This window comes from Bos indicus x Bos taurus, chromosome 6 (genome assembly GCF_003369695.1).
Source record: "Bos indicus x Bos taurus breed Angus x Brahman F1 hybrid chromosome 6, Bos_hybrid_MaternalHap_v2.0, whole genome shotgun sequence".
NCBI classification, from domain to species: Eukaryota; Metazoa; Chordata; class Mammalia; order Artiodactyla; family Bovidae; genus Bos; species Bos indicus x Bos taurus.
The window spans coordinates 77742367-77755744 of NC_040081.1; positions in this window are offsets into that span (position 1 = coordinate 77742367).

The window sequence follows — 13378 nt, forward strand, 5'->3', positions numbered from 1 at the left end:
TGGATTGCAGCCTACCAAGCTCCTCCATCCATGGGATTTTCCAGGCAAGAGTACTGGAGTGGGTTGCCATTGCCTTCTCTAATTCTATCTAATCTCATAGAAAATATGAGATCTCTTTTCTCTTTAATATTTTCCTCCTTATCAATCTCATTCTCAGTCTCTCTGTTATCTTTACTTGTGGTCTTACTCACTTTCCCCTCTTAGGTCTGTGTTTCACAAATGTCATTTCTGCCTTATCTAATGTTTCTTACCAACAGCATCTTCTCCCACTCAGTCAAAAGATTCACTCATCAGCCAATCCTTTCTTTTGTTTCCCTTCTTTTCCTTTCAATATTCCCAGACCCACTTTTGTGTTAGTCCTCAACCAAAAATTTTTTTCTAGGTCATTTTCATCCATCTCTCTGGACTTCTCTACTCATCACTCTAAGTCATTTGTGTCCCCAGTGTACAGGGTAAATTCACAGAATTGCAGACCTGAGACAAGTCTTGAAATCATTTAGTTCCATCCTTTTACTTCACAGATAAGTAAACTGAGGACTACAGAGGACATGGAAGTGTTCAATGTCATAAGATTCATGCTGGAGCTAATTCTTGAATCAGGGTTTCTTGATTAGCACATTTTATACAATATTATTTTTAAAATGTTTTCCTGGTTTACCCTTCCTATGGCAATATGTCTGCCTTACATGTGATATAGTTTCTCCTCTCTTTCTATAATTTAAAGATTTTTTTTTTTTTTTTTTAAGCAACAGAACCAAAACTCAATCTTTCTTAAGCTAAACCAATAAAAAAATATTTAATGGGATTTATTGATTCATGTAATCATGGAGGAAAAGGGTGAAGACAAACCTAATTGGGAACGAGGACAATGAACACAGTAAAGACTTGTTCTGTGTCTTATTTTTATCTACTTTTCCCTATGTGCTAGCTTGATTCCCTACTGAGAAGCAGTATCTGATGGTGGCTGAGTTTCCAGACTTTGAACCTACACTGCTTGAGTTAAAAGCCTGCTTCTCCATTTTCTAGTCCTGTGATTATGAGCAAGTTCTCTATAGTTCAGTCCCCTCCTCTGTTAATATGTGAGATAATACAGTAAAATTATAAGTTAATAAAATGCTTTTAGAACAGTGCCTTACATGTAATACATGCTTAAAAACTGTTTCCTATTCTTTCTGTTGCAACTAGACAGTCTCTTTTTATAGAGAGTCATGTTTGGCAGCAGCTTTGGATTTTGAATCAAACAGAGCCATGAAAATCTAAAAGAGCATTTGGTTAGAAAAATCACAAGGAAGGATTCAGATTCACCATGCTTGGTTCTCATAGCTTACCCTGGACCAGTTTTCCCTCTGGGATTATGTACCATGATTGGAATAGCCTAGGTTACTGTTCCTATCTCCTCTAGGATAACAAAGTCTTAACAGGAGCTAATGTAAGGGGGATGCTGGAAAAACACACTTGGAGTAGAATCAGTTCTTACAGTGCTGTGTCTCATCCAGTCCATCTGAGACATGGGCCTTGTAAATGTCACTCTTTCACAGCTAAATCCTGCTTTACATCTGACTGATCTTAACTGATTATTTTGATTTAGTTTCAGTTCTATCTCACAAAAGCATCTAGTAAACCAATAATCCAATCAATATTACAGAAGTGGTATATTTCCCTCAGTTACAATTAATTTCTCTCCTCTCCTTAATAAGTCTAATTATAAACATTAGAAAATCAGAAATGAATGTTTCATTCTTCTTATTCTTCTCTCAGTTGATTCCTGAATTTTACTTTGTAAGTTTGAAAATTTCAAGTAGAGAAATACTACTTTTTCTTACACTTATGTGTCCTTGAAAAGATAATTAAATTGGTTTTGATGAAAAAACTCTTTCTCAAAAAAAGGTGGAGATGAAAATGCTATTAGGTTTAATCCAGGATTAGCAAGAGACAGCCAGAGAAGCTGTTATTCTCATCCAGCATGAAGGTTTAAAACTGAGGGATACACCCCACTACAATACATACATCTGTACAAAAAAATAATTACATTTCAATTCTGACATGCTACCACCAGTTGGAAACAGTCTTTCAGATAAAATGGTCAGGACTTTTCCCAAGGTATGCCTTGCACAAAAAGCAGTTTATTTGAATATGGAATGCAGATCTTATCTTCCAACACACGTACAAACATACAACTATTGGGAGGAAAATGAGAAAAAAATATATGTGTGTGTGTGTGTGCGCGCGCAAGCATGCGCTAAGTTGCTTCAGTCATGACCAACTTTGTGACCCCATGGACTGCAGCCTTCCAGGCTCAGTGGGATTTTCCAGGCAAGAATACTGGAGTGAGTTTCCATTTCCTACTCCAATATATATATAATTCTAGCAAACAAAAGCAAATCCTATCAGCTTTCCACCAATTTCACTGCTGCTACTGCTAAGTCACTTCAGTCATGTCCAACTCTGTGCGACCCTATGGACAGCAGCCCTCCAGGCTCCTCTGTCCACAGGATTCTCCAGGCAAGAATACTAGAGCGGATTGCCATTTCCAGTTTCACTAAGGAGGAATATATATGCGTTATACTCTGGGGTGTTCTATATTCTTTAGGTTAAAGAAAAGATCCAACCCCTTGTATAATGCCATAGGATTTTCAGTTCTACCAAAAGAAGTCAAAAGTGAAACACAATTACAGTCCTACCTCTTCTGCTTCATGATCCATATAACTGTATAGTTGTGTTTTATTAGTTTCTTCAGTTTTAAGTGGAAGTAATTATTGAGATTTTTGTGAATAAACAAACTAGAAGTGCTACTAAATTTTGATTTTTCTTTTGAAGCATTTCCAGAAATATTAAAAGCTAGACAAAAATAAAAACTAATTGAGTGGTCTAATTTAAAAAAAAATAGTTTAAAGTGTTCCAAATCTGAGATGCAAAAAATTGGATATACATCAGAGGAAATTACTATTTCCAGTAGACTTAATTTCAAACAAGCTAGAGGGGAGACCATCATAAGGAAATGATGCAAATCTTTAATTAGAAAAAATTAAAGCCTAATAGTGATTTAATTACAGATAAGATTAAGTTTTGCCATTTAAAAATAAAAATCAATTAAATGCTAATGCTCTATTGGGAGTTTGCTAGATTTAAAAGCCTGGATTTTGGAATTTTGGAACTTGATTACTAAAAAAGACCTCATCCTTTATCTATACAGGCTTTACATTAAAGCAGTTGCATAATCTCAGTATGCTAAAGTTTTTAAGATGATAGAATGTTCAACCATTTCCTGTCACCCCACCTAAATACTAACAATATACAAAGACAACACATACTTTCACTTTTCTTGGAGGAATATCAACTTCAAGAACAAGGGAAAATACTGAGGATTAAATCACACTTGGGGCTTATAGAGTTGCATGCTCCAAGTGTTTGAAAACACTTTCAAGAGAAGGGAATACAGAAAAGGATTTTAACTCTCAAGACTATTGTAACTTAAGCATATTGTGCTGCAAATAAATCCTGATGTGACTGTCATGGAAAATAGATGCTGTAAAGACCATTCTTTAGAGGGTAAATACAAACTGTCTATGCAAATAATAAAAACTTTTTGATTAAATGAGCTGAAGCTCAGCTGTCTCTTGAGTTTTAGAATGTTCTTCAGCAATTCTGTCCCTCAGTTCAGTTCAGTTCAGTCACTCAGTTGTGTCCGACTCTTTGCGACCCCATGAATCACAGCATGCCAGGCCTCCCTATCCATCACAAACTCCTGGAGTTCACTCAAACTCATGTCCATTGAGTCGGTGATGCCATCCAGCCATCTCATCCTCTGTCATCCCCTTCTCCTCCTGCCCTGAGTCCCTCCCAGCATCAGAGTCTTTTCCAATGAATCAACTCTTCTCATGAGGTGGCCAAAGTATTGGAGTTTCAGATTTAGCATCATTCCTTCCAAAATTACGTCCCTAGTGAGATTTAATTATCTCATTAGATATTTATTTACTACTATATATTAAGTTTCAGTGCACCATTATAGTTTGTGGACTAACAAATACATAACTGCTACTAGATAGAAACAAGTTACCCAAATAAGTATTTCCAATTATTAATATTTCACAAATATATAACAGTATCCCCAGAGCAATCAGTTTGAAGTACATTAAGGAGGCTTGTGGATGGAATATAACATAGAGGAACAGAAGATTGTAGAGGGTCACTTACAGGTAAGTGACTTTTTAAATACATCCTGCTAGGGTTATTTTTTTCTCTCAAAAGCTACCCTAGCTTGGCAAAAGAATGTTTAAGATGTTAAAAACTAAGACACAAAGGACTAGAGATAAAGCTTTTGAATAACTATTTCCTTTTTGTAATTCTTAGAGGGAAAAAAAATGATCTACTATCCTCCAGTAAATGACTGTTTATCTTACACCTCTTATTCAAAGAGTTTGGAAACATTATCAGGCCTTCAAAATAATCTCTATCATGATGACATTTCTGCAGCAATGAAGTGTAAGAAAGTTACTATAACACTTAAGTCAGTGTTTCCCAAACTATTCTGATAATCTTCGGTTCTTTGCGATATTATGTATGTGTGGGGGGTGGGCATGGAAAGGAGGATTTTCTGTGAGTCAAATAAATTCAGATTAAACAAATTGAAACACATTTTTTAACCCAAGGTTTTCAAAATCTGTAATATTTTTGTGTTTTCACCAAAACAGCATAAACTAAATATTCAGTTCAGTTCAGTCACTCAGTCGTGTCCGATCTTTGTGACCCCATGAATTGCAGCACGCCAGGCCTCCCTGTCCATCACCAACTCCCAGAGTTCACTCAAACTCACGTCCATCAAGTCTGTGATGCCATCCAACCATCTCATCCTCTGTAGGCCCCTTTTCCTCTTGCCCCCAATCCCTCCCAGCATCAGTCTTTTCCAACGAGTCAACTTTTCACATGAGGTGGCCAAAGTACTGGAGTTTCAGCTTTAGCATCAGTCCTTCCAAAGAACACCCAGGACCAATCTCCTTTAGAATGGACTGGTTGGATCTCCTTGCAGTCCAAGGGACTCTCAAGAGTCTTCTCCGACACCAAAGTTCAAAACCATCAATTCTCCGGTGCTCAGCTTTCTTCACAGTCCAACTCTCGCATCCATACATGACCACAGGAAAAACCACAGCCTTGACTAGATGGACTTTTGTTGGCAAAATAATGTCTCTGCTTTTCAATATGCTATCTAGTTTGGTCATAACTTTCCTTCCAAGGACTAAGTGTCTTTTAATTTTATGGCAGCAATCACCATCTTTAGTTATTTTGGAGCCCAAAAAATAAACTCTGACACTGTTTCCACTGTTCCCCCATCTATTTGCCATGAAGTGATGGGACCAGATGCCATGATCTTAGTTTTCTGAATGTTGAGCTTTAAGCCAACTTTTTCACTCTTCTCATTCACTTTCATCAAGAGGCTTTTTAGTTCCTCTTCACTTTCTGCCATAAGGGTGATGTCATCTGCATATCTGAGGTTATTGATATTTCTCCCGCAATCTTGATTCCAGCTTGTGCTTCTTCCAGCCCAGCGTTTCTCATGATGTACTCTGCATAGAAGTTAAATAAGCAGGGTGACAATATATACCCTTGACGTACTCCTTTTCCTATTTGGAACTAAATATTAAGAAAATAATATTCAGGGTTATGATGGGATAGAAAAGAAGGAAATTAAAGTAGAAAGAATGGTAGTGATTACTAAGTCCATGATTCTAAACCTATTTCTGGATCAGCAAGATCTCAAGCCTACTCTGTTTTGTACAAAGATACCTAAGAGGAGTAACAGAACAGACTTAGTCTTTGGTAAATAAGCAACTGCATGTTACCTACCCAGTCATCCTTGTCCCTCTTAAAAGAAGTGAGATGGATATTTGTCAGGGATAAACTAAAATAACTGAAGCTATTACTGGAACACAGGCACATGCATTCAATTTGTGTCTTTTATTGCTGCTTCTGGTTACAAATGTAGAGTTGAATAATTGTACAGACCCCTTACAGCTGGCAAGACTAAAATATTAAGTATCTGGCTCTTTTTAAAGAAAAATCTTTATTTAATGCCAACTCCAGCATTAGTAGTTAGGGGTACACATTCTGAAACAAGAAATCAAGCTTCAAATCTTAGACTGTTTATGATTTAGGTAAGTTACTCAGTCCTTCAGTGCCTCAGTTTCCTTATCCACAAAACATGGGTAATAATTTTACCTCTCCCATAGAATTTTTATAAGAATGAAAGATGTTAATCTATGAAAGCACTTAGAATATGTGATGCATATCTGTGCCTGACACACACACAGTATATGTAAGTACTAAACTATTATTACTATTACTAATAAAATCCTGATATTATATTACCATTGCAGTTTGCTGAGGTACAAGTCAATATTACTCACCCTTTCTTGTGGCTGAAGGTGTTTAATGAGATATTGATAAAAATTATTGATATTGCTTCCAAGAAGTCTCTGTTAAAGTGATTGCCTCGGCTAGGCATTGTGTCTTTCATCATTCCTTCTCTTCCCTCCTATGATGGTAGGAACTTTAGCAGTCATCTTGGACCATTCAGTTCATTTCAGTCACTCAGTCGTGCCTGACTCTGCGACCCCATGGACTACAGCACGCCAGGCTTCCCTGTCCATCACCAACTCCCAGAATTTGCTCAAACTCACATCCATCGAATTGGTGACGCCATCCAACCAACTCATCTTCTGTCAACCCCTTCTCCTCCTGCCTTCAATCTTTCAATCATCAAGGTCTTTTCCAATGACTCAGTTCTTCATCAGGTGGCCAAAGTACTGGAGTTTCAGCTTCAGCATCAGTCTTTCCAATGAATACTCAGGACCGATTTCCTTTAGGATTGACTGATTTGATCTACTTGCAGTCCTAGGGACTCTCAAGAGTCTTCTCCAACACCACATTTCAAAAGCATCAATTCTTTGGTGCTCGACTTTCTTTATGGTCCAACTGTCACATCCATACTGAAGAAAACATAGCTTTGACTAGACAGACCTTTGTCGGCAAAGTAATGTTTCTGCTTTTTCATATGCTGTCTAGGTTGGTCATAACTTTTCTTCCAAGGAGCAAGCGTATTTTAATTTCATAGCTGCAGTCACCATCTGCAGTGATTTTGAAGCCCAAGAAAATAAACTCTGTTACTGTTTCCATTGTTTCTCCATCTCTTTGCCATGAAGTGATGGGACTGGATGCCATGATCTTAGTTCTCTGAATGTTGAGTTTTAAGCCAGCATTTTCACTCTCCTCTTTCACTTAGGCAATCTTTAAAAGACAGCTATATGTTAAAGATGGCAGAGCAAGAGATTAAAGGAGCATGAATCCCTGCTGAATATGCTGCTTCTGTAGGACCCTGAACTGTCTACTTTCAGACTTCTTTCACCTGAGCAAAACTAAATCTCTATCTTTTTTAGTTATCGTTACTTAGATTTTTCTCTCACATGCAACTAAACATAACTCCGAACTGATACAGCAGTGAATCAATTAAAATTATTATTTATTTCCTTTTTTTGAGAAGAGTGGGAAAAGATAATAATGCCATTTTTTTTTTTTTTTTTAAGAAAAATAAGGAAAGAGTGTGAAAGGTTTTTGCTGAACCACAAAAGATGCTGAGATTCTTGGCCTCCAGAAGAGAAGAATTCAATCCGGTCCCAGAGATGAGGCTTGATTGCTCAGAGTTTTTGTGCAATAAAGTTTTATTAAAATATAAAAGAGATAGAGAAAGCTTCTGACATAGACATCAGAAGGGGGCAGAAAGAATGTCCCCTTGCTAGTGTTAGCAATGGAGTTACATACCTTTTAATTAGTTATTACTGTGAATCAAAAGAATGTCTGGAGGTTGTAAAGACCTTACTAGACCCACTCCCATAATTTACATTTTAAGATTACAGGATTAGCCAGAAGGTTTTTTCCAGAAACTGTCCTCAAGCAGGATATATTATTGTTATATAATCCTAAGTAATGTAGAGGGGAAAAAAACGTTTGTCCTTTCTTCTTCCTTGATAATTTCAGACCCCTCTCTCCTTGGGGACCCCCAGTTCTTGATAAGAACCTGAGGTTCTTCCTAGGAATTGACTCTCTCAAGTGGTAGGGCTTTACACTTCAACATTAAACTACAGCTTTGCAGGATGGTCTTATTTTAGACTGCTTAAAACAGGACTATTCAATTTAACTCTAATCTCTTCATGGAATATATATATATATTATTGTAGGAAAATCTCAGCTATCATTTAGCTCCAGCACAGCATGATTTCTCATTACTAGCCTACAGTTATCAGAGGAGTTTCCTTTCAAAGTTGTAATCATCATGAAAATGAAGTGAAGTGAAGTGAAGTCACTCAGTCATGTCCAACTTTTTCGACCCTGTGGACTGTAGCCTACCAGGCTCCTCCGTCCATGGGATTTTCCAAGCAAGAGTACTGGAATGGGTTGCCAATTCCTTTTCCAGGGGATCTTCCCAACCCAGGGATCAAACCCAGGTCTCCCACATTGTAGGCAGACACTTTACTGTCTGAGCTACTAGGGAAGTCCATTGTGAAAATGGCAATGTACTATTTAGTCAAAAGATAGTGAAGTTCAATTAAAACTTGATAGCAACACAAATCTTTCTTGTCTCATGCATGAAAGCTGTTTATATCAACATTTGACTACTCAGTTAAAAATGAGCACTAGAAAAAGTTTAGCAAGAGTCATAATAGCAAACACATCAGGAAATGGCTATTTAACCAATACTACAGTATCTTAATAGGGGGTGTGATGATCAGGTATGTGTTTTTTTTTCCTCTTGATAAAGCCATGCCATTTTACCCAAAGATATCAGTAAGGTAAAACTCTGTCCTAGTAACACAGGACATGCATCATATGATGCAATCACTTGCAAATGATAAACAATTGGTTGGTAAAATCACTTTGGGATAAAAGTATTGCTTAGAGGGACATTTCTGAATGTCTCTGCACACATACAAGTAACTCTGTTACTTGAACTTAAGAGGAATAAACAGGAAAAGTATAATTAAGTGTACTAGTAGGTGAAGAAACTAGTTTTAACAAATGATTACAAGGAAAAATAGTGAAGATCGTTAGAGCTTAACACATAAGTATTTATAAGTGACTGAAGGATTGATGTGATAGGTTCTCAAACAGATTACTGCCAACTGACAGCCAGGTGAATGCTTTCCTTTTCTGCAAATGGTCACACTTCCAAATTAAATGAAGACAACCACAGATGTCTTTTATAAGCATCAGTATTTTTTTTTTTTAATTTAAATTCATTTATTTTAATTGGAGGCTAATTACTTTACAATATTGTATTGGTTTTGCCATACATCAACATGAATCTACCACGGGTGTAAACGTGCTCCCCATCCTGAACCCCCCTCCCACCTCCCTTCCCTTACCATCCCTCTGGGTCATCCCAGTGCACTAGCCCCAAGCATCCTGTATCCTGCATCGAACCTGGACTGGCGATTCATTTCTTACATGATATTATACATGTTTCAATGCCATTCTCCCAAATCATCCTCCCCTCTCCCTCTCCCATAGAGTCCAAAAGACTGTTCTATACATCTGTGTCTCTTTTGCTGTCTCGCATACAGGGTTATTGTTACCATCTTCTAAATTCCATATATATGCGTTAGTATACTGTATTGGTGTTTTTCTTTCTGGCTTACTTCACTCTGTATAATAGGTTCCAGTTTCATCCACCTCATTAGAACTGATTCAAATGTATTCTTTTTAATGGCTAATACTCCATTGTGTATATGTACCACAGCTTTCTTATCCATTCATCTGCTGATGGACACCTAGGTTGCTTCCATGTCTTGGCTATTATAAGCAGTGCTGCAATGAACATTGGGGTACACATGTCTCTTTCAATTCTGGTTTCCTCGGTGTGTATGCCCAGCAGTTGGATTGCTGGGTCATAAGGCAGTTCTATTTCCAGGTTTTTAAGGAATCTCCACACTGTTCTCCATAGTGGCTATACTAGTTTGCATTCCCACCAACAGTCTAAGAGGGTTCCCTTTTCTCCACACCCTCTCCAGCATTTATTGCTTGTAGACTTTTGGATCACAGCCATTCTGACTGGCGTGAAATGGTACTTCATTGTGGTTTTGATTTGCATTTCTCTGATAATGAGTGATGTTGAGCATCTTTTCATGTATTTGTTAGCCATCTGTATGTCTTCTTTGGAGAAATGTCTACTTAGTTCTTTGGCCCATTTTTTGATTGGGTCGTTTATTTTTCTGGAATTGAGCTGCAGGAGTTGCTTGTATATTTTTGAGATTAGTTGTTTGTCAGTTGCTTCATTTGCTATTATTTTCTCCCATTCTGAAGGCTGTCTTTTCACCTTGTTTATAGTTTCCTTTGTTGTGCAGAAGCTTTTAATTTTAATTAGGTCCCATTTGTTTATTTTTGCTTTTATTTCCAATATTCTGGGAGGTGGGTCATAGAGGATCCTGCTGTGATTTATGTCGGACAGTATTTTGCCTATGTTCTCCTCTAGCAGTTTTATAGTTTCTGGTCTTACATTTAGATCTTTAATCCATTTTGAGTTTATTTTTGTGTATGGTGTTAGAAAGTGTTCTAGTTTCATTCTTTTACAAGTGGTTGACCAGTTTTCCAAGCACTACTTGTTAAAAGAGATTGTCTTTTCTCCATTGTATATTCTTGCCTCCTTTGTCAAAGATAAAGTGTCCATAGGTGTGTGGATTTATCTCTGGGCTTTCTATTTTGTTCCATTGATCTATATTTCTGTCTTTGTGCCAGTACCATACTGTCTTGATGACTGTGGCTTTGTAGTAGATACTGAAGTCAGGCAGGTTGATTCCTCCAGTTCCATTCTTCTTTCTCAAGATTGCTTTGGCTATTAGAGGTTTTTTGTATTTCCATACAAATTGTGAAATTATTTGTTCTAGCTCTGTGAAAAATACCGTTGGTAGCTTGATAGGGATCTATAGATTGCTTTGGGTAGTATACTCATTTTCACTATATTGATTCTTCTGATCCATGAACATGGTATATTTCTCCATCTATTTGTGTCCTCTTTGATTTCTTTCACCAGTGTTTTATAGTTTTCTATATATAGGTCTTTAGTTTCTTTAGGTAGATATATTCCTAAGTATTTTATTCATTTCATTGCAATGGTGAATGGAATTGTTTCCTTAATTTCTCTTTCTATTTTCTCATTATTAGTGTATAGGAATGCAAGGGATTTCTGTGTATTGATTTTATATCCTGCAACTTTACTATATTCATCAGTATTTTCATGTGCAAATGATACAAACTTAAAAAGCACCAAAAGAGCTACATAAGAAAAATCCCCAAACTTGTATTGCAAATACAATAAAACATGTCCTGTGGCCTGTTTCACCTCAGATCAGACCAGATCAGTCGTTCAGTTGTGTCTGACTCTTTGCGACCCCATGAATCGCAGCACGCCAGGCCTCCCTGTCCATCACCAACTCCCAGAGTTCACTCAGACTCACGTCCTTCGAGTCAGTGATGCCATCCAGCCATCTCATCCTCTGTCGTCCCCTTCTCCTCTTGCCACCAATCCCTCCCAGCATCAGAGTCTTTTCCAATGAGTCAACTTTTTGCATGAGGTGGCCAAAGTACTGGAGTTTCAGCTTTAGCATTATTCCTTCCAAGGAAATCCCAGGGCTGATCTCCTTCAGAATGGACTGGTTGGATCTCCTTGCAGTCCAAGGGACTCTCAAGAGTTTTCTCCAACACCACGGTTCAGATTTATGTCTGTGCTATTTATTAGTGTATTCCCAGTACCTGGAATAGTATATGGCATGTGGCAGCACTAAATAAATATTTGATAAATAATAGGTCAATGAATGGATCGGGAATAATGAAAAACTTTAAAATAGCATATTATAAAATTTTCCACTGGTATCAATTTGCTGTGTATTCCTTCTAAAAATTTTCTAGGGATATGCCAATGTATATATGTGGCCTAGGTATACATTCATACATGTGTATGTATGCTTACCTGCAGATATAGGCATGCTTTATACTTTATATAATTATATATTTTACATTGACTTACATTTATATATTAGCATTTAATATGTTACTTATTTTCAGCAAATGGTCATTTTTTTTTTTACACATTTTGAGTAGTTCAATGACAGCTTCCTATGTGATACATGAATGTTTCTATTATTTTTTATAACAGTAAATTTTTCCAACCAGGTTCAACCTCCAATTTAAGTTAATTCTAGCTTTTTGTCATTCTTTTTACACATAATCTTTACACTATATTAATGTATCTATAGATAAACTCCTAGAACCAAAATTGCCAAGTCAAAGATGTGTGCTGTTTTAAATGTGTTATAATAGATAAACATAAACCCCCAAGTACTTCCCAACCTCCACTATCATCAAGCATTGGCCAGTGTGTTCATCTATATCTCTATCCATCTCCTTCCTTCCCATTTTATTTTGAAATAATTTTTGTGATTTACTTTCCTTTTCATGAAGCAAATCATGCAATTATATCCATACATATATGTCTCTTTAAGAGATTACTGTTTCATTTAGACATAACTGTGATATCATTTACATGCCTTAAAATAAAAGAATAATTCTTTTAAAATTCTCGAATACCTAGTCAGTGTTTATATATTCAACTGCCAATTGTTTGGAGAAGGCAATGGCACCCCACTCCAGTACTCTTGCTTAGAAAATCCCATGGACAGAAGAGCCTGGTAGGCTGCAGTCTATGGGGTCGCTCAGAGTCGGACACGACTGAGCAAATTCACTTTCACTTTTCACTTCCATGCATTGGAGAAGGAAATGGCAACCCACTCCAGTGTTCTTGCCTGGAGAATCCCAGGGACGGGGGAGCCTGGTGGGCTGCCGTCTTAGGGGTCACACAGAGTCGGACATGACTAAGCGATTTAGCAGCAGCAGCAGCCAATTGTTTTACATGTTTTGGAATCAAGAATCAGATAAGTCACTCACTAAGGCTGATTAGGTCTTTAAGCCATTTTTTCCCCCTTGATTAAAAAAAATAAATTTTGTTTTTTGTTTGTTTGCTTTGTTATTTGTTTGCAACAATCAAGGTTTTACTTGATGCATCACTATGATGTCTTTTACTAGTTTCCTCCACTCTCTGCACTTCTTCTACAATGAGTGTTGGATCCAGAAGCTTGAGTAGATTCATGTACAGTGATTTAAACAAGATTACTTCATAGGTGATGTTTCACTCTTTTCTTTCATCATCAGGAAGTAAATCATATCTGTTTGTCTCTCTATATATAGTATGAGTAGCCATTGATAATGACATCAATATTCATGTCAATATATGTGCAGTCATTTTCATTATCTGAGGCTTATTTCCCTAATGGATTTC